This window comes from Pelophylax lessonae (genome assembly GCF_965119305.1).
Source record: "Pelophylax lessonae genome assembly, chromosome: 3".
NCBI lineage: Eukaryota > Metazoa > Chordata > Amphibia > Anura > Ranidae > Pelophylax > Pelophylax lessonae.
This window is the reverse complement of record NC_138770.1, coordinates 675,051,106-675,075,614: the sequence shown is the minus strand read 5'-3', so window position 1 is coordinate 675,075,614 and position 24,509 is coordinate 675,051,106. Positions and strand designations below refer to the sequence as shown.

The window sequence follows — 24,509 nt, the reverse complement described above, 5'->3', positions numbered from 1 at the left end:
GGGGGGGGTTGTGCTGGTAATCAGAGCATTGATTACCAGTGCAGACCCTTGGGGGATGCCACTAGAGCCACCGGGGATTTCCCACCCATGGCCACCAGGGATGCCCACCCATGGCCACCAGGGATGCCAATCAGTGCTCAGGGAGCCTGCCAGTGCCCTCCTCATCAGTGCTGCCCATCATTGTCATCTATCAGTGCCGCCTACCAGTGCCCATCATTGCCATCTATCAGTGCCGCCCACCTATGCCCATCAGTGCCACCTATCAGTGCCCATCAGTGCCGCCTATCAGTGCCCATCAGTGCAGCCTATGAGTGCCCACCAATGCTGTATATCAGTGCTGCCTATCAGTGCCCATCAGTGCTGCATATTAGTGCCACCCCATCAGTGCCACCCCTTCAGTGCCACCTCATCCGTGCCTGTCAGTGCGGCCTCATCAGTGCAGGAAAAAATGTATTTTTTTACAACATTTTATAACATAAACAAAAAAACTTTTTTTTTTTTTCAAACTTTTCGGTCTTTTTTATTTGTTTAGCAAAAAAGAAAAAACCTTGCGGTGATCAAATACCACCAAAAGAAAGCTTTATTTGTGGGGAAAAAATGACATCGATTTTATTTGGGTACAGCGTCGCACGACTGCACAATTGTCAGTTAAAGTAACGCAGTGCCGAATCGCAAAAAATGGCCTGGTCATTAAGGGGGAAAAATCTTTCCGAAGCTGAAGTGGTTAACCACTTAAGCCCCGGAAGATTTTACCCCCTTCCTGACCAGGGCCTATTTTGCGATTCGGCACTGCGTGACTTTAACGGACAATTGCGCGGTCGTGCGACGCTGTACCTAAACGAATTTGACGTCCTTTTTTTCCCACAAACAGAGCTTTCTTTTGGTGGTATTTGATCACCTGTGCGATTTTTTGATCATGCGCTATAAACAAAAAAAGAGCGTCAATTTTGCAAAAATAACAATATTTTTCCACATTTTTTTATATGAAATTCCCCAAAAATAAAATGTAAAGATCAAAATTTTTTTAATGTTTTCGGCCAATTTGTTTTCTGCTACATATGTTTGGTAAACAAAGTCACAAAAAGCGTATTTTGATTGGTTTGCGCAAAAGTTATCACGTTTACTAATAATGGCGGCGATATGCGATTTATTTTGCGGGACTGCGACATTGCGGCGGACAGATCAGACCCTTGACTGACATTTTTGACACTTTTGGGGTTACCAGTGACATTACTACAGTAATCAGTGCTATACATATGCACTGTTACTGTAAAAATGACACTGGCAGTGAAGGAGTTAACTGTATTGGAGAGGGAGGGGTTAAGTGTGTCCTAGGGGCGTGTTTCTAACTGTGATTGGCTGTGGCTACTAGTGTAAGAACAGAGATCCACGGTCCTACATAGTAGAACCGTCTGATCTCCATTCTTACACAGGGGAGACTGACAGGCGGCTGTGTTTACATTAGCCGCCTGCCTTTCTCCCGCTCTAACGGACGATCGTGAGTGCCCGGCGGACATCGGGTCCGCCGGGCACACGCGCTGGGGGGGTCCGTGACCGCGCGGGAGCGGGATCGCGCCTCTGGCGGCGCGCACTCGGTCCCTAGAGCCTCACAGGCTAGCGACGGAGCCCTACGTCTATTTGCCTGTGAGGGGCTGACTACCAACGTAAATAGTCGTGCGGCGGTCGGCAAGCGGTTAAGGAAAGAAGATAAAAGGGAAAGAGGTTGGAAAGGGAGAAGAGGAGTGTAAAGGAAAAGAAGGGAAAGGAAGTTGAGGAAAAGAGACAGGATGAGAGAGAAGAGGGAGGAGGAAAGGAGAAGAAGAGAGGAGAGGAGTGTATAGGAAATTAAGGAGAAGTCGTTTAAGGAGGAGAGAGAAGAGAGGAAAGGAGAGGAGAGGTATAGGAAATTAAAGAGAAATAGGTTAAGGTAAGAAGGTAAGGGGGAAGAAAGGAGAGGAGAGGAGATAGGAAGTTAGGGAAAGATTCGATGAGAAGAGGGGGCAGGAGAGGAGAGTGGGGAAGAAGAGAAGAGAGCCACAGAAAGAAAGGAAGGAAAGAAGATAAAATAGGAGAGATGAGAGGGCATGAGAGGAAAGGAGGAGAATGAAGGAGAGGAGTGTAAATGAAAAGGAAGTGAAAGAAGGTTGAAGAGAAGAGATATGTGGGAACAGATAAGAGTAGAGGGGAGAGGAGGGGTAAAAATGAGATAGGAGGTATAGAAAATAGGAATAGAGGAGAGGAGTGCAAAGGAAAATAAGTGAAAGGAGGTTGAGGAGAAGAGAGAAAAATGGAGGAGACCAGAGCATAGGAGAAGAAGAGGGAGGGAAAGAAAAATCAGATAAGAAAGAAGAGGAAGGAATGAGAGGAAGAGGACTGGAGATGAGAGAAGGGAAGAGAAGAAAGAGAGAATATTGTAGAAATAGAGATAATAGAAGAAAGGAGAGAAAGAGGAGAGTGGGGGAAAAGCGAAGAAAGAAGAGTGTTAGAGTAGGGGAGAAAGTAGAAGAGGGGAAAGAATGTGGGAAGAGAGAATAGTGAGAAGACAAGAGGGAAGAGAAAAGAGGAGTGTGAGGGGGATGGGGAGAGTGGGAGAGAGAGAAGGAGAGGAGATTGAGGGAAAGAGGAGAGTGAGAAGAAAGGAGAGAGTAAAAGAGAGATGTGGAGCAGAAAAGGGAGTGAAGTAAAAGGGGAAATGAGAGTAAAACGAAGGAGGAGAGTGAGAGGAGGAGAGGAAAGAGGAGCTTGGGAGTAGAGGAAGAAAGAGAGTGAGAGGAGAAGACAGATTAGTGTAAGGGGAGAGGAACAGTGAGCAGAGCGAGTAGAAAGAAGAGAGAAGGGGAGGATAGGAGAGAAGAGAATGATAGAAGAAGTGGGGAAAGGAGAGGAAAGAGGGGAGAAGAAAGAGGAGATAGAAAAGAGAAGAGTGAGAGGAAATAGAAGAAGAGAGGAGGTTAGGGAGAGAGGAGGAAAGAGGAGTACAAGAGGAGAGGTAAGAGTAGGACAGTGTGGAGGAGGAAAGCGAGTAAAGTAGGAGGGGAAATTAGAGTGTAGCACCCTCTAGTGTGAGTGGAAGCAAATCTATGATTTGGCTCATGTTAACCTGTGAGTCTTTAACCACTTGCCTACAGTGCACTTTCACCCCCTTCCTGCCCAGACCGATTTTCAGCTTTCAGCGCTCTCACACTTTGACTGAGAATTACTCAGTCATGCAACACTGTACCCATACAAAAATTGTGTCCTTTTTTTCACACAAATAGAGCTTTCTTTTGATGGTATTTGATCAATACTGGGTTTTTTATTTTTTGAACTATAAATAAAAAAAGACTGAAAATAATGTGAAAAAACGCATTTTTCTTTGTTTCTGTCATAAAATTTTGCAAATTAGTCATTTTTCTTCACAAATTTTGGCCAAAATTTATACTGCTACTTATCTTTGGTAAAAAAAAACCAAATAAGTATATATTATTTGGTCTTTGTGAAAGTTATAGAGTCCACAATTTATGGTGCTATTCATTGAAAATTGATCACACTTGATCACACCTGATGTACTGAAGGCCTATCTCATTTCTTGAGACACTAAAAGGTCAGGAAAGTACAAATACCCCCCAAATGACCCCTTTTTGGAAAGTAGACATTCCAAGGTATTTAATAAGGGGCATGATGAGTTTTTTGAAGTTGTAATTTTTTCCCACAATGCTTTGCAAAATGAAGATTTATTTTTTTTTATTTTTTTTTTTTTACAAATTGCCGTATTAACAGGTTATTTCTCTCACACAGCACATGTATACTTGCAACTACACCCCAAAACACATTCTACTACTCCGCCTGAGTATGGCGATACCACATGTGTGAGACTTTTTCACAGCCTGGCCACATACAGAGGCCTAACATCCGAGTAGCAGCGTCCGGCATTCTAGGAGCACAAATTACACATATCATTTCCTGACAACCTATCCCACTTTTGAAGGCCCTGGAGCACCAGGACAATGGAAACCCCCATAAAATGACCCCATTTTGGAAAGCAAACAGCCCAACGTATAATTTTTGAGGCATAATGAGTCTTTTGAATATGTCATTTTTTTCCACAAGTTTTTGGAAAATGTGGAAAGAAAATGAAAACACATTTTTTTTTACACAAAGCTGTCCATTTCTGCAATATTTCTAACACATCGCATGTACATAGCAAAACTTGCACCCCAAAATACATTCTGCTATTCCTCCTGAGTATGGCGATACCACATGTGTAACACTTTTTCACAGCCTGGCCACATACATAGGCCTCACATCCAAGTAGCGCTTTACACAAAGTTGTCCATTTATCCACTTTAAGACTGGGCCTATTTTTGACACTTGGTGTTTACAAGCTAAAATAATTTTTTTTGCTAGAAAACTACTTTGAACCCCCAAACATTATATATTTTTTTTAGCAGAGACCCTAGAGAATAAAATGGAGATCGTTGCAATATTTTTTATCACACCATATTTGCGCAGCAGTCTTCCAAATGCGATTTTTTTGAAAAAAATTCACTTTTTTTAACTAAAAAATAAGAAAACAGTAAATTTAGCCCAATTTTTTTCCATAATATGAAAGATAATGTTACGCCGAGTAATTAGATACCCAACATGTCATGCTTCAAAATTGCGCATGCTCACAGAATGGCGCCAAACATTGGTACTTAAAAATCCCCATAGGCAACATTTTAAAAATTTCTGCAGGTTACTAGCTTAGAGTTACAGAGGAGGTCTAGGGCTCAAATTATTGCACTCGCTCTAACGATCGCGGCGATACCTCACATGTATGGTTTGAACACCGTTTACATATGTGGGCGGGACTTGCGTATGCGTTTGCTTCTGCGCGCGAGCTAACGGGGACAGGGCGCTTTAATTTTTTTTTTTTTTTTCCTATTTATTTTATTTATTATTTTTTTATTTTTACACAGTTTAAAAAAAAAAAATGTTTTGATCATTTTTATTCCTATTACAAGGAATGTAAACATCCCTTGTAATAGAAATAGGCATGACAGGTCCTCTTTATTGTGAGATCTGGGGTCAAAAAGACCTCACACCTCACAAATACACTAAAAAAGAAAAAAAAAAAAAATTGTTGAAAGAGGGAAAAAAAAAAAGCAAAAAAAAAAAAGCGGCCCTTTAAACCGGTTGCTAGGCAACGTCTTTTGACGTAGCTCCGGTCCTCCAAGACCATAGAGTTGAGTGAGGGCCATCTTGCCCTCACTCGACTTCCTGTCTCTGAGGATCCGGGACCGGATAGTTTTCCCCGCTGCCGGCGGGTCCGGTAAGCTGGGAAAACGTCTGGGACGCGGCAGGAGGGGGGGGGGCACCTCTTTCCCTGCACCGTAAGGGTAATTCCGCGGCGAATCCGCCACTGGGACCACCCTTATCTGAAAGCCGACCGCCCGCCGTTTCAAAAAATACCGGGGTTATGGGGGCTATCTGCTGCCATAACCCCAGTATTTAGCTTTTAATGGCCGACGCATATAGTCGTTAGGCGGTCAGTAAGTGATTGCATGTATATGGCAAACAGGTGACGATGACTGATGGGTTGACAGGTGACGATGACTGACGGGGTGACAGGTGACGATGACTGACGGGGTGACAGGTGACGATGATTGATGAGGTGACAGGTGATGATGATTGATGAGGTGACAGGTGACGATGATTGATGAGGTGACAGGTGATGATGATTGATGGGGTGACAGATGACGATGATTGATGGGGTGACAGATGACAGTCACTGACGGGGTGACATGTGACGATGATTGATGGGGTGACAAATGACGATCACTGATGGGGTGTCAAGTGACGATGACTGATGGGGTGACAGGTGACGATGACTGATGGGGTGACAGGTGACGGTGATTGATGGGGTGACAGGTGACGGGCGATGGTGCACGGCAGTACTGATGGCAGTCTCTGGTGACCGGTGAACTTTAGACTATGTTCACATGTGAGCGTAGCGATCATGGGCGGAATCACTGCGATTCTGCCCGTGATCCAGAAATCATTGCAAATTGCGGGACGCCTGTGCGTTGCCTGTGATTTGCAATAGCACCCCAAATGCTGTGCGATGTTGCTGCGATTTCCGCCTGCCGAATCGCGGTAACATCGCGCAAACAACGCATGACGCTCCAAAGAAACTCTTGTACCTTTTTTGGGCGTCATGCGATGTTTGCGCGATGTTACCGCGATTCGGCAGGCGGAAATGGCGGCAACATCGCACAGCGTTTGGGGTGCTATTGCAAATCAGGGGCAACGCACAGGCGTCCCGCGATTTGCAATGATTTCCGGATCGCGGGCAGAATCGCAGTGATTCTGCCTGCGATCGCTGCGCTCACATGTGAACGTTATGGGTGTCAATTTCTGGGCACTGATGAGGTGACTGTTGGGTAACAGGTGACATTGGGGGGGGGCTGAGGACTGTGTGGGGACCTTTATTTGTGTGATTTTTACTTTGTGACATGTGTACAGAGCAGTAACTCACTATTTCTAGCTCTGCTCCCCTCATACTGGAAACTGTATGAGGGGAGAAGAGCTAGTAACACTGAGTTACTGCTCTTTGTTTACATTTTGTGATCGGCTGTGAATGGATTCACAGCCGATCACATAGTAAACAGTCACTGTCAGTGACTGTTTACTACCGCCGGTGACAGCTGTGTTCCTACGGAACACAGTGCCACCGACATGACCGCGCTGCGCGCTCCCGATCGCGCATGCGCGGTCATCTAGTGGGCGCCTTCATTGTGATCGGCTGTGTCATTGGAACACAGCCGATCACGTGGGAAACAGCCACACCCATTGGCTGTTTCCCCCCTGCCGGTGACGGGGGGTGTCCCGGGGACACCCCGACACCGGCAGTGCAGGGCTGCGCGCACGCGATCGCGCGCCTGCCCTGCTTAAAGTGCCACCGTCATATGACGGCGGCCCAGGATAATGGTCGCTCCGCTCCGCCGTCATATGACGGCGGGCGGGCGGCAAGCGGTTAATCTGGGTCAAAAGTTTATTGCAGGTCAGGGCTGGGTGACTCATACAGGCCACTCTCTGGTGCCTCCCCCTGGTTCTGGGAGTTTGGAGAAACTTCTAGAAACTGGAGGGTGGAGGCCAGGAGGTTTGAAACACATACTTAGCGGAGCTTAGCCAATCCCCAGGCCATGGATCTGGCATGGGGTATGTGCTAGTTCTTAAATTTGGACGAGTCATGCTGGCTGGGGAGTCGGGTGCAAGATGGAGATGGATTGCTGAGGGGACTGTCGATGGCCCTTGAGGAGAACCCCTGCTCGGGATGGCTCGAGGATCCTGACAACAGAAGCAGTTTGGAGGGAGTCTTTTCTGAGAGGCAGCGGGAGCAAGGAGGACATTGTGAGAACTACAGCACGGACAAGGACTGACAAGGGAAGAGACTGCCGTGCATAGCAGGTCTCTGTGGAAGATAGGCGTACTTAAATCTTTCCTAACCTTGCCATTGGAGATCTCTGGAGCAGTCAGGCAGGCTGGTGGAGAAACACTTGGGTGGGCTGGTGAGGAAGCAGCCAGGTGGGCTGGCATTTACATAGTCACATACATAGTTACATAGTCAGTTTGAAAAAAGTCACAAGTCCATCTAGTTCAACCTGAAGTAGTAGAGCTGGGACGAGTGTCTACAGGGGAGTTGGAGGTAATCCAGAATGCAGGTTACAACAACACTTGGTGCTTCTTAAAGGACTGAGAGTTCCTAGTCTTTTGCACTCGTCATTTATCAGAGACTGTCGGTGCTTGAAAGGAGAACAGTTCTGAAGCAAGTATATATATAGGGAGGAAGTTGTCCCTGGTTTTGTGCAAGTCAAGTTGGGCATCCCATAATTTCTATTCCCCATCTAAGTTATTACCCCCCCCCCCCCCCCCCAAAAAAAAAAAAAAAAAAAAAGCTTGAAAACCGTTTCCAGAGAAAGTGTAAAAACATGCATGTTGCCTGGCTGTGCAGGAGTGGGGAACCCAGTCATCTGCAACCCCTGCGGAGGTAGTGCTACAAATGAAGAGTGAGAAGAAGAGAGGAGAGGTTTGGGAGTAGAGGCGGGAAGCGAGTGAGAGGAAAGAGGAGTGTAAGAGGAGAGGATGGTGTAGAAGTGGATGAGTGGAGTAACATTGAGAGAATAGAAAAGAGAGAGAAGAGAAGGACAGAAAAGGAGAGGAAAGAGGACAGTGAGTGGAGAGGAAATAGTAGAAGAGAGGTGTGGAGAAGAAAGCAGAGGAGAAAGGAGAGCAGAGGAAAGAGGACAATGAGAGGAGAGGAATCAGTAGAAGAGAGGAGGGGAGGAATAGAGAGGAAGGACAAGAGGACAGAAGAATAAAGAGGAGGGGAAAAGGAGAGGACTAAAATGAAGAGTGAGAAAAGGAGAGGGAAGAGGAGTTTGGGAGTAGAGCCGAGAGGAGAGAAAAGGACAGAAGAATGGAGAGGAGGGGGAATGGAGAGAACTAAAATGAAGAGTGAGAAGAAGAGAGGAAAGAGGGGTTTGGGAGTAAAAGAAAGAGGAGAGTGAGAGGAAAGAGGAGTGTAGGAGGAGAGGATGGTGTACAAGTGGGTGAGTGGAGTAACAGTAAGCAGAGAGAGAAGAGGATAAAAGAGGAGCGGAAAGAGAGGAAAGAGTACAGCGAGTGGAGAGGAAATCGTAAAGGAGATGAGAGGAGAGGCGAAAGGAGAGCAAAGGAAAGAGGACAATGAGAGGAGAGGAATCAGTAGAAGAGAGGAGGGGAGGAAAGGAGAGGAATGAGGAGAAGAGAGGAAAGGACAGAAGAATAAAGAGGAGGGGGAATGGCGAGAACTAAAAAGAAGAGTGAGAAGAGGAGAGGAAAGAGGAGTTTGGGAGTAGAGTGAGAGGAAAGAGGACAATGAGAGGAGAGGAATCAGTAGAAGAGAGGAAAGACGAGAGGAAAGTAAGAAGGAGAGAAGAGGTAAGAACAGAAGAATTGAGAGGAGGAATGGAGAAAACTAAAATGAAGAGTGAGAAGAAAAGAGGAAAGAGGAGTTTGGGAGTAAAGGCAGGAGGAGACTGAGAGAAAAGAGTGTAAGAGGAGAGGATGGTGTAGAAGTGGGAGGAAGAGTAACAGTAAGCAGAGAGAATAGAAAAAAGAGAGAAGGATAGAAAAGGAGAGGAGAGAAAGGAAAGAGGATTTAAGTGTAGCGGAAATAGTAGAAGAGAAGAGGGGAGGAAAGAGGAGTGTGAAAGTAGAGTAGAAGAGAGGTGTGGAGAGGAAAGCAGAGGAGAAAGGAGAGGAAAGAGGACAATGAGAGGGGAGGAATCAGTAGAAGAAAGAAGGGGAGGAAAGGAGAGGAAGGACGAGAGGAGAGGAATGAGGAGAAGAGAGGAAAGGACAGAAGAATGAAGAGGAGGGGGAATGGTGAAAACTAAAATGAAGAGTGAGGAAAGGAAAGAGGAGTTCGGGAGTAAAGGCGGGAGTAGAGTGAGAGGAAAGAGGACAATGAGAGGAGAGGAATCAGTAGAAGAGAGGAGGGGAGGGAAGGAGAGGAAGGACAAGGGAAAGGAAGGAGGAGAGGGGAGGAAAGGACAGAAGAATAGAGAGGAGGGGAAATAGAGAGAACTAAAATGAAGAGTAAGAAGAGGAGAGCAGAGGAAAGAGGAGTTTGGGAGTAAAGGCGGGAGTAGAGTGAGAGGAAAGAGGACAATGAGAGGAGAGGAATCATTAGAAGAGAAGAGAGGAGGGGAGGGAAGGAAAGGAAGGACAGGGGAAAGGAAGGAGGAGAGGAGAGGAGAGGGGAGAAAAGGACAGAAGAATAGAGAGGAGAGTAAAAAGAGAGAACTAAAATGAAGCGTAAGAAGAGGAGAGCAGAGGAAAGAGGAGTTTGGGAGTAAAGGCGGGAGTAGAGTGAGAGGAAAGAGGACAATGAGAGGAGAGGAATCAGTAGAAGAGAGGAGGGGAGGAGAGGAGAGGAAGGACAGGGGAAAGGAAGGAGGAGAGGAGAGGGGAGGAAAGGACAGAAGAATAGAGATTAGGGGAAATAGAGAGAACTAAAACGAAGAGTAAGAAGAGGACAGCAGAGGAAAGAGGAGTTTGGGAGGAGAGTTAGAGGAAAGAGGAGTGTAAGAGGAGAGGATGGTGAAGAAGTGGGAGGTAGAGTAACAGTAAGCAGAGAAAATAGAAAAAAGAGAGAAGAGAGGATAGAAAAGGAGAGGAGGGAAAGGAAAGAGGACAGTGAGTGGAGAGGAAATAGTAGAAGAGATGAGGCGGGGGGTAAAGGAGTGTGAGAGTAGAGGAATGAGTAGAAGAGAGGTGTGGAGAGGAAAGCAGAGGAGAAAGGAGAGCAGAAGAGAAAGGAGAGGAGAGTTGAGGAAAGAGGACATTGAGAGAAGAGGAATCAGTAGAAGAATGGAGAGGAGGGAAGGAGAGGAAGGGGGAGAGGAAAGAACAGAAGAATGGAGAGTGGGGGGGGGGGGGATGGAGAGAACTTACATCTCTGCCTGTAGGCAGCACAAATATATGGCATGTGGGCCCACACAGCAAGAAGGATGGATGGATCAATGACTACAATCCAGACAAAATTTACAGAAACTACAAACTACTTGATGAACCAATGACATGAAACGCTAATTGTTGATAAAGACGACATTCTCTTTAATTTGTTACAAGGCCAACCTTCCCACACCACCCCATCTACCAGATTCATTGACTGAAAACATCCTCCCAGCTCTCGGGAACTCATTTGTAGTCTTCAGTGCAGTTACTCTTAAAGCTCACAGAAAACAGCTGACTTGCCTTCGGAGATTCTGAGCAATCTGGATTCTGCCAGTTTTGTCATTTTATCAATCTGGAGGCCATTCATGTACTTATTATCTCATTGCTCTGGGTCCCACACACAGAGACCCCCGGTTCCCGTCATGCAGCCCCGGATCTTCCTCCCCCTTCAGCCTCATTAGTGAAGCAAACACTGTGTAGGAGCACCGAGGGCCCAATCTTAATTTATGTGAAATAAGAAGAGGTCTTGTTGTTCTCTCCAAGTCCCCGGAGCTCGGGAAGAACAATGCCCGGCCACGCATCTATTAATGGAGAACACACTCAGTAATGTACCATGGTGACACCTCGTCCTCGTTTATTTCATTACGTTGGTTTTCTCAAGCCTCATTCAGCATGCAGATGACATCTCTGGACCCTTGACAAAGCCGAGGAACAATCTATGTGCTTCTAAAGAGGAACGGATTGGAAATAACACGCTGAATTTCGGATGTCACCATGCTCCCCTCCATCCTCCTGGGCTCTTCTAAGATTCAACTTGTTTTTCATTTTCAAACAACTTGTCAAATCTTTACTGAGAAGCTATGAAGAATATGAATTTATCTAAGTGAGAGAGCGAGGCAGGCCTGAACGTTTCATCTGCAGATAGAGCTGAACCTGCAGACGGGGAGAGGTCGGGGCCATTGTCAATACAATTATATTAGATTAGAATATTTACTTGTGTATTGTATGAGCGGAATTCAGCCTTGGCGGCAGGTCACATGTGTGCGGAGAGCTCTAGGCCACCAATCTCGTGAGATGTATGTAAGCCCATTCACTAAAATATGATAAAAGATAATGTTAATGTCATGGCAAAAGTGATGTTCAATGTTTGTGAACAAAAAGAAACAGTGAGTGCTGAGAGACAGGAGCAGCTAGCACAAAAAAAGGTGACCAACCCAACAATCAATGAATCAAAAAACAGTGCAGTGCTTACATTCTCTCACCCGCCACTTTATTAAGTGCATCTTGCTAGTACCAGGTTGGACCCCCTCTTGCCTTCATAACTTCCCATTCTTGGTGGCATAGATTCAACAAGGTGTTGGAAACATTCCTCAGAGATTTCGCTCCATAGTGACATGATAGCATTACCCAGTTGCTGCAGATTTGCCTGCTGCACATCCATGATGCCAATCTTCCATTTCACCACATCCCACAGGTGCTCTATTGCAGTGTTCCCCAACCCCCGGGCCGCGGACCGGTACCGGTCCGTGGATCAAAGGGTACCGGGCCGCCCGAGGAACTTTATGATTTCACTTCACTCAGGGGCGGCCAAGGCGTAGAGCCTTGCGCGCCCCCGAGCCCGCCCATTGTGTGACAATAGCGAATGAAAATTCGCTATTGTCACACTGATCCTCCTCCTGGCCAATCAGGGAGCGGGTCCTCCCGCTTCCTGATTGGCCGAAAGGCAAACCACACGCCATTGGCCCAGGAGGAGGTGCAGCGGGAGGACTGAGGAGACGCGGGAAGCCGGGGACTGAACTGAAGAGAAGTGAGGTAGGTGCACGGACGGGTCTCACGGGGGGAACGCTGGCGCTCTGCATTGAAAGGTGGCATGCTGGCATCTCTACATTGAAAGGGGGCAATGCTGTGGGCACTCTGCACTTATTGGGGGCAATGCTGTGGGCACTCTGCACTTTTGGGGGCAATGCTGTGGGCACTCTGCATTTATTGGGGTCATTGCTGTGGCACTCTGCATTTATTGGGGGCATTGCTGTGACACTCTGCATTAATTGGGGGCAATGCTGTGGGCACTCTGCATTTATTGGGGGGGCAATGCTGTGGGCACTTTGCATTTATTGAGGGCAATGCTGTGGGCACTCTGAATTTATTGAGGGCAATGCTGTGGTCACTCTGCATTTATTGGGGGCAATGCTGTAGGCACTCTGTATTGATTGGGGGCAATGCTGTGGGCACTCTGCATTGATTGGGGGCACGCTGGTCACTCTGCATTGACGTCGTCGTCGCCCCCCCCCCCCCCCCCCAGTGGGCCACAGAAAAATTATCAAACGTTGACCGGTCCGCGGCGATAAAAAGGTTGGGGAGCACTGCTCTATTGGATGAGATGTGGTGAGTGTGGAGGCCATTGGAGTGTAGTGACCTCATTGTCAGTCAGAAAGCAAAGGGTGAGATGATTGAGCTTTGTGACATGGCGCATTATGTTGCTGGAAGGAGCCATCAGAAGATGGGTAGTCATAAAGGGATGGGCATGGTCAGCAACAATACTCAGGTAGGCCTTGGCATTTAAACTATGATCAGTTGGTACTAAGGGGCCCAAAGTGTTCCAAGAAAATATCCCTCACACCATTTTACCACCACCAGCCTGAACTGTTAATACAAGGCAGGATGGATCCATGCTTTCATGTTATTTACACCAAATTCTGACCCTACCATCTGAATTTCGCAGATGAAATCGAGACTCATCAGACCAGGCAACGTTTCCCAAACTTCTATTGTCCAATTTTGGGGTCAGAAGGAGTAAGATAACCCCCATTATTGGGATCAGTGGGAGTAAAATAGTGCTCATCATTGGGGTCAGTGGGAGTAAAATAGGCTCCATCATTGGGGTCAGTGGGAGTAAAATAGTGCTCATCATTGGGGTCAGTGGGATTAAAATAAGCCCCATCATTAGGGTCAGTGGGAGTAAAATAAGCTCCATCATTGGGGTCAGTGGGAGCAAAATAAGCTTCATCATTGGGGTCAGTGGGAGTAAAACAGTGCTCCTCATTGGGGTCAGTTGGAGTAAAATAAGCCCCATCATTGGGGTCAGTGGGAGTAAAATAAGTCCCATCATTGGGGTCAGTGGGAGTAAAATAAGCTCCATCATTGGGAGTAAAATAAGCCCCATCATTGGGGTCAGTGGGAGTAAAATAAGCTCCATCATTGGGGTCAGTGGGAGTAAAATAGTGCTCATCATTGGGGTCAGTGGGATTAAAATAAGCCCCATCATTGGGGTCAGTGGGAGTAAAATAAGCTCCATCATTGGGGTCAGTGGGAGCAAAATAAGCTTCATCATTGGGGTCAGTGGGAGTAAAATAGTGCTCCTCATTGGGGTCAGTTGGAGTAAAATAAGCCCCATCATTGGGGTCAGTGGGAGTAAAATAAGTCCCATCATTGGGGTCAGTGGGAGTAAAATAAGCTCCATCATTGGGAGTAAAATAAGCCCCATCATTGGGGTCAGTGGGAGTAAAATAAGCCCCATCATTGGGGTCAGTGAGAGTAAAATAGTTCTCATCATTGGGGTTAGTGGGAGTAAAATAAGCCCCATCATTGGGGTCAGTGGGAGTAAAATAGTTTCCATCACTGGGGTCAGCGGGAATAAAATAGTTCCCATCATTGGGGTCAGTGGGAGTAAGATAATCCCCATTATTGGGGTCATTGGGAGTAAACTAAGCCCAATCATTGGGGTCAGTGAGAGTAAAATAGTTCTCATCATTGGGGTCAGTGGGAGTAAAATAAGCCCCATCATTGGGGTCAGTGGGAGTAAAATAAGCCCCATTATTGGGGTCAGTGGGAGTAAAATAAGCCCCATCATTGGGGTCAGTGGGAGTAAAATAAGCCCAATCATTGGGGTCAGTGGGAGTAATATAGTTCTCATCATTGGGGTCAGTGGGAGTAAAATAAGCCCCATCGTTGGGGTCAGTGGGAGTAAAATAGTTCCCATTACTGGAGTCAGCGAGAGTAAAATAATTCTCATCATTGGGGTCAGTGGGAGCTTAATAGTTCCTGTCATTGGGAGTAAAATAAGCCCCATTTTTGGGGTCAGTAGGAGTAAGCTAACTCCCATTATTGGGGTCATTGGGAGTAAAATAAACCCCATCACTGGGATCAGTGGGAGTTAGATAACCGCCATTATTGGGGTCGTTGGAAATAAAATAAGCCCCATCATTGGGGTCAGTGGAAGTAATATAACCCCCATTATTGGGGTCATTGGGAGTAAAATAAGCCCTGTCAGTCGGAGTAAGATAACCCCCATTATTGGGGTGATTGGAAGTAAAATAAGCTCTGTCACTGGGGTCAGTATGAGTAGGATAACCCCCATTATTGGTTTGATTGGAAGTAAAATAAGCCCTATCATTGGGGTCAATGGGAGTAAGATAACCCCCATTATTGGGGTCATTGGGAGTAAAATAAGCCCCATTATTGGGGTCAGTGGGAGTAAGATAACCCCCATTATTGGGGTCATTGGAAGTAAAATAAGCCCCATTGTTGGGGTCAGTGGGAGTAAAGTAAACCCTGTTGTTGGTGTCAGTGGAAGAATTGGCGTGCATTGGTTACTTACCCTATCACAACTTTGGTTTTGCCCATGCACGTGGTCCCATCAGCTGCACATACTCACATTGCCTTTGCTCAACCACTGCATTTTGGGCCTCTGGTAGTTAACAAAAATACTCAGTGATTCTGGGTATGGAGCGGATATGACCACAACCTCATACAAGACAGCTCTGGGGCTTCATAATGGCCACCCAAGACCTAGCACTGTCACATGGCAGGGGAGAGGGGGTCCTAACCCTGTGTAAGCTCCAAATCATGGCCGAACAGCAGCACAGGAAAGATAAGTGTGTGCAGCTGCTTGGGTTGCCATGAAGGGAAACCGGTTGCTTTGGCCTGTATGTTTCACTTTAAGGAGCCAAAATCATCCTGCAAGGCATTCTGACTTCACCAGAGCCGCAGCATTGCCTGCATACGCCACGACTTAAGTTCCTTTGTTGCCCAGTGTTAGGTTCAGAATTCCACGTGGCTATTCCAGCAGTATAGACTCTGTACGGGAAAGCGATGGACTCCTGGCGGATCGGGGCCGATCGTCGCACTGCCATGGCATTTGCATAATGATTTGACTAAAAATGCTAAAATGCACAGAATGAGATTTTTAATGAGGTCCCCATCTCCATATGGCGGCACAGGAACAGTGTGCGCACAGCCACACGCTGAAAAAATAGCTGATTTAAAAAGAATAAATTAAACTATTTGTCACAGACGGAAACAAATCCCGGAGTGCCCAAAATCTGCACTTACCTGCAACATGAAGGGAGCGCTGGAAGAAAGACGGGAAACTTTTATTTAACGATGGAACCGGAGGGAAGGGGGGTCTGTGATCGGAACTGGAGTGGGTGGGGGGGGGGGGGTCTGTGATCAGAGCCAGGGTAAGTGGGAGGTCTGTGATCTGAGCCGGAGTGGGCTCCTCGGGGCTGGGGCGGGCGAGGGGGTCTGTGATCGGAGCCGGGGGAAGTGGGGGGGGGGGGGGTCTGTGATTGGAGCTGGGGTGGGCGAGAGGTCTGTGATCGAAGCCAGGGTGGGTGAGGGAGTCTGTGATCAGAGCCGGGGGAAGTGGGGGGGCGGTCTGTGATTGAAGCCGGGTAAGTGGGGGGGGGTCTGTGATTGGAGCCCGGGTGGAAGAGGGGGTCTGTGATGGGACCTGGGGTAGGTGAGGGGGTCTGTGATTGGAGCTGAGGTGGGTGAGGGGGTCTGTAATCGGAGCCGGGGTAAGTGGGGGGGGGGGTCTGTGATCGGAGGCGGGGTAAGTGGGGGGGTTCTGTGATCGGAGCTGGGGTGGGTGAGGGGGTTCTGTGATCGTAGCTGGGGTGGGTGAGGGGGTATGTGGTCGGAGCTGAGGTGGGTGAGGGGGTCTGTGATCGGAGCCGGGCTAAGTGGGGGGGTTCTGTGATCGGAGCCGGGGTAAGTGGGGGGTCTATGATCAGAGCCCACGTATGTGGGAAGGGTATGTGATTGGAGCCGGGCAGGGCCGGCGCTACCTGTAAGGCGACCCAGGCAGTTGCCTAGGGCGCAACGACAGCAGGGGGCGCCAGCAACCTACTTGTTGCACTGTCCGCAATGACTGTATGCCGGGCGGCGCGGCGCCCCTCTTGCTGTGCTAACCACGTTGTGTGTGTCGGCTCGGCCTCGGCGGCGCCCTCGGCTCGGCTCAATCAGCATGTCTGTGTGGGCAGCGTGTGACGTGGGTTTCCTCTCCTGGCTGGCTGGCTCCGCTCCAGCCTCCAGCGTCTGAAGGCTTTGCATCAGTCAGTGGCCGTGCATGCGCACTAGGAGGTTCCCCCTGCTCTGCCGATGACGTCACCCGGGGAGGACTCGGAGACCGAGCGGGCGGGCGCATTGCATCCAGCAGGAGCGGGAAGAACATTTTGAATCAGCCAGCGCTGCGCAAGAAGGACCCGTCCCCAGACGGTCCCCAGATCCAGCCATCCAGGATCAGGAAGATCCATCCATCCAGCCAGGAGAAGAGGACCTGTCCGACTCCGACTTGGTGCAGCCTGCCGTGCTGGTGCCAATGTGCCATTTTGAACACATTATAAAAACACAGTTTATGGTGAGTGAAAATGGGCATTTGTAATTGGTGGTATATTCAGTGAGGGAGCTCAGGGAGGGAGGGGTAACATTACATTTATCCTTAGGATGGAGTATGTATAATTGTTTTATTGTGGCTGTTTTTTCTTGAAAAAAATCTTCTACTTCTCTTGTGCTCCCTATTTGTATTCTGCCTAGTGCCGGTTCACATTATTGCGGCTGCGGAGATCGCATGTAATATTGGAGCGCACTGCTCCTTCATTACATGCGATCTCATGTGCGGATGCAAATTCAGCCATACACTTTATATGACTGAAATTCGCACTGCACCCGCACAAAAGACGCACAGGACCCTTTTTTTCAGCCGCATCAGGATCGGATCGCACAGTGGTTCACACTTGTGCGATCCGATCCTGTGCGAACTGTCAGATCGCACTGCGATATGCGATCAAACTGGGGGTGTCGTTAACATTTAATTGACACCCCCAGCGCATCGCATATGGCACTGTGAACTGCCAGAGGTGCAGGTACGATGCGGGAACAGGCTGCGAATTCACAGCCTTCCCGCATCGCACAAGTGTGAACCGAGCCACTGCCATATGCGATACGCTAGGGGTGTCAATTAAATTTTAACAACACCCCCAGTTTGATCGCATATCGCAGTGCGATCTGACAGTTCGCACAGGATCGGATCGCACAAGTGTGAACCACTGTGCGATCCGATCCTGATGCGGCTGAAAAAAAGGGTCCTGTGCCAGGGCCGGTTCACATTTGTGCGATCACAGAGATCGCATGTAATTCGGAGCGCACTGCTCCTAAATTACATGCAATCTCATGTGCGGTGCAAATTTCAGCCATACAGTTTGTATGGCTGAATTCGCACCGCATCCGCACCAAAGACGCACAGGACCCTTTTTTTTTTTTATCCACAGCAGAATTGGATCGCATAGTGGTTCACACTAGTGGGATCCGATTCTGTGCGAACTTGCAGATCACACTGCGATATGCAATCTGATCTGGGGGCATCGTTTAATTTTAATTGACACCCCCAGCGTATTGCATATGGCAGTGTGTATGTTTTATTGCACTTTCAGAATGTTTATGTATTAAACTATTAAAATTTGCACTTTATTTTACATTATGACTTTTTGTGCTTTTGGGGGGGGGGGGGGGCGGCAATTTTTATTTTGCCTAGGGCGCCAAAAATCCTTGCACCGGCCCTGGAGCCGGGTGGGCGAGGGGGTCTGTGATCGGAGTCGGGGTGGGTGAGGAGGTCTGTGATCGCAGCCGGGGTGGGTGAGGGGGTCTGCAATCGGAGCCGGGGTAAGTGGGGGGTCTGTGATCGGAGCCGGGGTGGGTGAGGGGGTCTGTGATCAGGGCTGCGGTGGGCGAGGGGGTCTGTGATCGGAGCCAGGGTGGGCGGGGGGGTTGTCTGTGAGTGGAGCCGGGGTGGACGGTGGAGTCTGTGATCGCATCGCAGTACATGGGAAGAATCGGGTAATCAGTCTTCAGACCTTTTTTTTTTTATTCATTTCTTTTTAGTTTAGCGGAATCAATTCATTTATTTTCAGCAATTTTTTTTGCTTATTATTTTTTGGTTCATCAAAGTTCAACAAGTTAGGCTGGGTGCACATCGGGAACACGTGCAAAATCAAACGCTTTCCCGACACGCAGAGAAATGTGCTGCACTTTGGCAAACGCAGGGGGGGGGGGGGGTTGCCATTAATTGGTATTGGCACCCCCATGCACCTGCAACCGCAAAAAAATTAAAAAAAAAAGTCTTATAAATTTAGGCCAATTTGTATTCTGCTAAAAAAGAAAATCCCAATAAGCGTATATTGATTGGTTTGCGCAAAAGTTTACCCGTCTACAAACTATGGGATAGATTTTTTTTTTTTTTTACTAGTAATGGCGGCAATCAGTGACTTATAGGGGGACTGCGATATTGCGGTGGACAAATCGGACATTAACTGACACGGGTGTGAGAACCAGTGATACTAATACAGTGATTAGTGCTAATAATATGCACTGTCACTGTACTAATGACACTGGCTGTAAAGGGGTTAAACATCTAGGAGGATCAAAGGGTTAACTTTGTGCCTAACCAGTGTTTGTGCACTGTGTGGGAGGTGTTTACAGGAACACAGGATCCATGCCTTCTGTTCTGACCTTGTGTACATAGGCAGATCACCATTCTGTCTCTCTGCCTAGTGATTGGCAGGTGACATTGAGTCCATGGTACCCACAGATCAGCTCTCTCTGTGTCTAATCACAGCAGAAGCGGGACACCAGCGGCGCCCATGCGTTCCCCAGACCCATAGTTTTTAGGTCTTGTACCTAGTACGTGATCCGGTGCAGCAATGCCACCCAGCAGTGCCACGGAATAACCACGTTATGCTGGCGGCAAGTGGTTAATAGTTATATTAAAGCTTTATTTTTAAAATAACAAAAATGTTATACTTACCTACTCTGTGTAATGGTTTTGCACAGAGCACCTTTGATCCTCCTCTTTTTGGGTCCCCCCGCTGCTGCTCCTGGCTCCTCCCCCTCCAAGCAGTGCCCCCAGAGATACCTGCTCGCCCTGGGGACACCGCTGCGTGCTTGCTCCCAAGCCACTGCTCTATGGGCTCTTTTGACCATACTACTTATGTAGATCACATGGGTGCACTTAGTTCTGCTCTCCTGTGCCCCAGATTCAGTCAACAGCGGGCTAAAGTCTACTGTTGGCTGACATCACAGAGCCGGTCCAGGCTCCACAGGGATCCTGACAATAATGTTGGGATCCGCCCAGTTGCCTGACCAACAGCCGGCTCAGCCTCTCTGCACACCGCTGAGAGCCTCATTTTTTTGGGTCCCCCCGCTGCTGCTCCTGGCTCCTCCCCCTCAAGCAGTGCCCCCAGAGATACCTGCTCGCCCTGGGGACACCGCTGCATGCTTGCTCCCAAGCCACTGCTCTATGGGCTCTTTTGACCATACTACTTATGTAGGTCACATGGGTGCACTTAGTTCTGCTCTCCTGTGTCCAAGATTCAGTCGACAGCGAGCTAAAGTCTACTGTTGGCTGACATCACAGAGCCGGTCCAGGCTCCACAGGGATCCTGACAATAATGTTGGGATCCACCCAGTTGCCTGACCAACAGCCAGCTCAGCCTCTCTGCACACCGCTGAGAGCCTGAGCCAGTTGCTCCTGCCCTTTGCACAGCCTGGTGCTCCAGTGAGAGCCGGACTGACAGTCTCTGCTCTGTGCTCAGAGTGGACCCAGAACTGAGTGATCAGCGGTCTTTGATTGCTCAGTTCTCAGTGAAGAGTTAGCGGGGGACAGCTGCAGCTCGGATAGGTGCTGCAGCAAAGCCATCCAGGTAGTATGTGTATTTTTTTTTTTTTTAGGATCCCACGCTTCTCTTTTAACCACTTAAGCCCCGGAGGATTTTCCTGCTCAAAGACCAGGGCCTATTTTGCGATTCGGCACTGCGTGATTTTAACGGACAATTGCGCGGTTGTGCGACGCTGTACCCAAATGAAATTGACGTCCTTTTTTTCCCCACAAACAGAGCTTTCTTTTGGTGGTATTTGATCACCTCTGCGATTTTTTTTATTTTTTGCGCTATAAACAAAAAAAAGAGCGTCAATTTTGAAAAAAATAACAATATTTTTCAAATTCTTTTATATGAAATTCCCCAAAAAAATTTAAAAATCTAAATTTTTTAATATTTTAGGCCAATTTGTTTTCTGCCACATCTTTTTGGTAAAAAAAATCGCAATAAGCGCATTTTGATTGGTTTGCGCAAAAGTTATTGCGTTTACTAACTACGGGAAAGATTTTTGTCCTTTTCATTGTTTTTTTGTTTAACGAGTAATGGCGGCGATCTGCGATTTTTTTTGCGGGACTGCGACATTGCGGCGGACAGATCGGACCCTTGACTGACATTTTTGACACTTTTGGGGTTACCAGTGACATTACTACAGTAATCAGTGCTATACATATCCACTGTTACTGTAAAAATGATACTGGCAGGAAAGGGGATAACTTTATTAGAGATCCAGGGGTTAAGTGTGTCCCTAGGGGCGTACTTCTAACTGTCAAGGGGTGTGGCTTTTGATGTAACCACAGAGACATACGATCCTACATAGCAGGATCGTATGATCTCTGCAGTTACACCAGGGAGAATGACAGGCGGCTTTGTTTACATCAGCCGCCTGCCTTTCTCCCTCTCCAGCGGGAGATCGCAAGTGACCGGTGGACATCGGAGCCGCCGGTCACTCGCGCGGTGATGGCCGCGAATGAGCGGGGATGGGAGCGCGCCTCTGGCGGCGCGCGCTCGCCCCCTACAGGCTCCTGGGCGAGCGACGTAGTACCACGTTGCTTTGCCCAGGAGGGGCTGACTGCCGCAGTAAATGTACTTGCGGCGGTCGGCAAGTAGTTCGGTTTGGTGCAATTTTACAAAAGGGCCAGGGACTTCCTTTGACGCATTTCATTAGGGTAGCTGATCCCATGGAAATGAATGGGCTGCCATACATGCGACGCATGTGCACACGTGCATGCATAGATGTGAACCAAGGGTCAAGGACTTCTTTTCCATGTTTCTCAAGCATAGGAAAGCCCATTGAAATAAATAGGCTGGCTTATGATGTGGGTAAATAACATGGAAAATTCCTGCGCACTCCCGTGCACGCAGTAGTGTGAACCAAGCCTAAGTTAGAATATTGAAGTAAAGATGGTGGGGCAGAAATTAACGATAAAAAGAATAACGCCATCAGGTGAGTTTATCTTCTCCAGCTTCACTCCAACAGGAAGTGAGAGGAAGTATCTCCAAGTGAAGACAGAGAATCACCATGACTTGGGAAGTAACATGGCCATCTCCAGTGGTGTATTTTGGTTTTGTGCTGCCCTAGGCAAGACTGAAATTGGGCGCCCCCCTTCCCCCTCCTATGTAAATTTGCCCCATTCTTTCCTTTTTAATGGATGTGACTCCCTCCACAACTGAAGGACTCCAAGTCCCAGCATGAACCCCTGAGATCTCACGAGAGGGGGGGTGAGAGGGGGTGGAAGAGAGAGAAAGAGAGGGGGGGGTTGGGTGTGGGAGAGAGAGAGAGAGAAAGGGGGTGGGTGAGGGAGAGAGAGGGGAGATGAGAGAGAGAGAGGGGGGTGGGTGAGGAGGGGAGGGAGAGAGAGGGGGGATGAGAGAGAGGGGGGGTTGAGAGAGAGAGGAGATGAGAGAAAGAGAGGGGGTGAGAGAGAGAGGGGGGTTGAGAGAGAGGAGGGGTTGAGAGAGAAAGAGAGAGGGGGTAAGAGAGAGAGAGAAAGAGGAGGGGTGAGAGAGAGAGAGGAGGGTGAGAGAGGGGGGGAGTGAGTGAGAGAGAGAGGAGGGGGGGTGAGACAGAGGAGGGGTTGAGAGAGAAAGAGAGAGGGGGTAAGAGAGAGAGAGAAAGAGGAGGGGTGAGAGAGAGAGGGGGGGGGGGTGTGAGTGAGAGAGAGAGGAGGGGGGGTGAGAGAGAGGAGGGGTTGAGAGAGAGGGGGTGAGAGAGAAAGAGAGAGGGGGTAAGAGAGAGAGAGAAAGAGGAGGGGTGAGAGAGAGAGAGAGAGGAGGGGTGAGAGAGGGGGGGAGTGAGTGAGAGAGAGAGGAGGGGGGTGAGAGAGGTGGGAGAGGCGACTCTAGTAACCAGTGGCCAAAAGAGTCTCAGGTGGAGGGGGGGGTGTCTTTTTTGCTGCCCCCCTGCAAAGTGCCGCCCTAGGCCTGGGCCTTGTCGGCCTATGGCCAAAATACAGCGCTGGCCGTCTCCCAGGGCTTTTTTTTCTCAGAAAAAAGGTGCAGGAACTCAACCACCGGCATCTCCTTTGTCCCCATGATGCACTTGGAAAACACAGGAAGCCAGACCTCTGTGTTTATGAGTGATAGGGATGAGCAGGGAGCAGAGGGCCTGAGCCAAAGGTGGTGGAACCGAGTTCCTCCAAGTTCCAGCTGAAATAAAGCCCTGACAGGTCCACTTTAGGGTGCCTGCAGGACAGAGGGGGAAACATGCAGGTGTTGTAAATGGAACATTAATTCCCAGCGAGTTCTCTAAGGCTCAGAGCAAATCTCTGAGACTCCGCCGGCGAGTACAAAAGAACAATTTGCAGAGGATTATCGGGAATTATATGTTACATTTTAGCGGGCTTAGCGTAGAGCACTTGTGTGGGATCCGTCTCATCGTCAATATTTCTGTCCTGACGTAAAGCCGTGCAGAGGGAGGCCGAGCGACAATATTCCATTAGTAGAAAGGAGCAACAAAAGGAAGAGCGCACCTCGGAATACCCTCCATGATGACAGCGGGAGGGGAGACTTGTAAAGGAAATGGGAGGTTTGATATACGGGGGGGGGGGACTGGGGACTACAACTAGGTCATTATCTGAAATTGGTGGAAATATTAGGAGAAACTGACTTTCCCTGGAATGTAGAGGGTTATAACACAATTATATGCCTTAAAGCTGAACTTCACTCTCCCAATCGACATGAACTATCTTTATTCCTTATGCCGCTAGCATTAATAAATAGATAGGAAGGTACACTTACCGGCCACATTATTAGGTACACTGGTTTAATTGGTTGGTAAGACAAATTGCTAATCAGCCAATCACATGGCAGCAACTCAATGCATTTAGGCATCTAGACATTGTGAAGACGACTTGCTGAAGTTCAAACCGAGCATCAGAATGGGGAAGAAAGGGGATTGAAGTGACTTTGAACGTGGCATGGTTGTTGGTGGTGGCAGACGGGCCGGTCTGAGTATTTCTGGGATTTTCCCATACAGCCATCTCTTGGGATTACAGAGAATGGTGGGAAAAAGAGAAAATATCCAGTGAGCGGCAATTGTGTGGAGGAAAATGCCTTGCTGATGTCAGAGGTCAGAGGAGAATGGGCAGACTGGTTCCAGATGATAGAAAGGCAACAGTAATGCATCGTGCACACAGAGTGTTTGAAAAAACGAGCACCAGGAAAAAAGCAGCTGTAAAAACGCTCTGTGTGCATGAGGCCAAACACAAATAACCACTCATTACACCCAAGGTATGCAGAATACCATCTCTGAATGCACAACATATCCAACCTTGAAGCAGATGGGGTACAGCAGAAGACCACATTGGGTGCCACTCCTGTCAGCTAAGAACAGGAAACTGAGGCTACAATTCACACAGGATCACCAAAACTGGACAATAGAAGATTGGAAAAACATTGCCTGGTCTGACGAGTCTCAATTTCAGCTGCGACATTCGGATGGTAGGGTTAGAATTTGGTGGCATGGATCCACCCTGCCTTATATCAATGCTTCAGGCTTGCAGGTGGTGGTGTAATGGGCAAGGATCCTCAAACTACGGCCCTCCAGCTGTTGCAGAACTACACATCCCATGAGGCATTGTAAAACTCTGACATTCACAGACATGACTAGGCATG

The 24,509-nt window shown here is 48.2% G+C and overlaps 1 long non-coding RNA gene across 1 annotated transcript in view; it reads left to right on the top strand.

Moving 5' to 3' along the window:
* Nucleotides 1-2,001: 2,001 nt before the first annotated feature.
* LOC309549206 overlaps nt 2,002-24,509 on the top strand; it is a 386,600-nt gene continuing 364,092 nt past the window's right edge. The window contains exon 1 of the long non-coding RNA XR_014225008.1: nt 2,002-2,013. This is a non-coding gene — a long non-coding RNA (uncharacterized lncRNA). The remainder of the gene's footprint in view (nt 2,014-24,509) is intronic.